Source organism: Arachis duranensis, chromosome 4, assembly GCF_000817695.3.
Source record: "Arachis duranensis cultivar V14167 chromosome 4, aradu.V14167.gnm2.J7QH, whole genome shotgun sequence".
NCBI lineage: Eukaryota > Viridiplantae > Streptophyta > Magnoliopsida > Fabales > Fabaceae > Arachis > Arachis duranensis.
In genome coordinates, this window is record NC_029775.3 from 50,529,950 (window position 1) to 50,532,105 (window position 2,156).

Here is a 2,156-nt window from a genome sequence, read left to right on the forward strand (position 1 = left end):
TAAGATTGCCAAGCAAAATTCAATGAATGCATTGGTTGAGGAAGAGATAAAAATGTTTTGATTCGGAGATCTCAATATCTCTTAACACCCAATGAATTCCCCATTTCTGATCTACACTTTCTCTTACATTCTGCAATTAATTTCATGCAATCACCCCGTCCCTTTTTAATTTCAGCAATTTAGCTTCTTGCTCTTTAATTCATGCTAATTTTACATTCCGCTCATCTAAATCTTGATTCTGCTCAACTAGAACATACTTTTAATTCGAATTGCTCATTCAACCAATCCTTGTGGGATTCGACCTCACTCTATTGTGAGTTTTTACTTGACGATAACCGGTGCACTTGCCGGAAGGAATTTTGCCGTTTGTGCCAATTTCCTAAATCGTAGCTATCAAGTTTATGGCATAGATCAAGTTTATGGCGCCGTTGCCGGGGATTGGTTTTCGATTGACAATTCTCAAATTGGAAGTTAACTAGATTGAGCATTTTTCTCGTTTTGTTAATTTAGTTCAAGTTACTTGTTGAATTTAATTTCTGCACTTTGTTATTTGCTTTTTCTTTCTTATGCCTTTCATTTCAAGCAACTAACTCACTGACCCACTAACTATTTGAATTAATTCCTCAACTGCTCTAACCATACTCTTCCATTAACCAAGAGTATTCAACTTGTTGTTTCTTGTGGTGTGTTCTTGTATGACAGGTAGGAGAGGAGAGACATCAACTCCTCCATATACCGAACCAGAGAGGACCCTTCATAGACTTAGAAGGGAAGCAAGAGGGAAGAGAGTACTGAGAGAAGAAGAATCTGAAGGAGAATCTGAAGACAATTTTGAGGAGGCTTTAGATCTCAACATGGATAGAGAAGTTCACAACCATGAGAGGGCTGATGGAAACAATGCCATTCTTGAGAGGAGAGTTCTTGGTTCATACATAAACCCAACCTCTGAGAATTGTGGTAGCAGCATTCAGAGTCCACCCATTAAGGCCAACAATTTTGAACTCAAACCACAACTAATATCATTGGTGGAGGATCATTGTTCATTTGGTGGGAGTGCTAATGAAGATCCAAACCAACATCTCACAAAATTCCTGAGAATTTGTGACACTGTGAAGTCCAATGGAGTCCAGGAAGATGCCTACAAACTGCTCTTGTTCCCATTTTCACTTAGGGACAAGGCAGCTAAGTGGCTGGAATCATTCCCAAGGGGGAGCCTAACAACCCGGGATGAGGTGGAAAGCAAGTTTCTGGCACGTTTCTACCCCCCACAAAAGGTCAATAGGCTTCGATCTGAGGTTCAGACTTTTAGACAACAGGATGGTGAAACCCTCTACGAGGCATGGGAGAGGTTCAAAGAATTGACAAGGAAATGCCCACCAGACATGTTCCATGACTGGGTGCAATTGCATATTTTCTATGATGGACTTTCTTATGAATCAAGGAAGGCTGTAGACCATTCATCAGGAGGTTCATTGAACAGGAAAAAGACTGTGGAAGAAGCCATTGAAGTGATTGAGACAGTGGCTGAGAATGAGTACTACTATGCTTCAGAGAGGCACAACACTAAGGGAGTCATGGAGCTGAACCATGTTGATACAATTCTAGCCCAAAACAAGGTGTTTGCAAAGCAACTAGCAGAGCTCACCAGGAAATTAGACACAAAGCAAGTGGCTGCAATACACACACAAGATCAAGAGGAAGTAAGCATTGAAGGAAATGATTGGGAAGAGGCCAACTACGTGGGAAACCAACAAAGGAAACCATATGATCCACATTCCAACACTTACAACCCGGGATGGAAAAACCACCCAAACTTTGGGTGGGGAAACCAGCAAACCCAACCACAAAACCACAAACCCTACAACCACAACCAACAAAACAATTCCACATACCAAAACTCCAACCAAAGAACATACCAAGCCACACAAAACACTTACTCCAAACCACCATATCATGGTCAAAATAATCAACCTGCCCAACCTAACCCGAGCCTACAATTTCAAGATCAATTAAACAGGATAGAAAGAATGCTTGCAACCATGAGTCAAGACATAACCGAATTGAAAGCTTTTAAGGAAGAAGTAAATTCTAACTTGCAAAACCAAGGAGCTGCCATCCAGAAGCTAGAAAATCAAATTGTGTATTTGTCTAAGCAA

General features: G+C 40.8%; 1 non-coding gene across 1 annotated transcript; it reads right to left on the minus strand.

Annotated features, from left to right (window-relative positions):
- Positions 1-1,280: 1,280 nt before the first annotated feature.
- Positions 1,281-1,384, minus strand: LOC127747071 (small nucleolar RNA R71). Its single transcript, XR_008008874.1, has one exon. It is a non-coding gene; the product is annotated as a small nucleolar RNA R71 (small nucleolar RNA).
- Between the last annotated feature and the right edge of the window lie 772 nt (positions 1,385-2,156).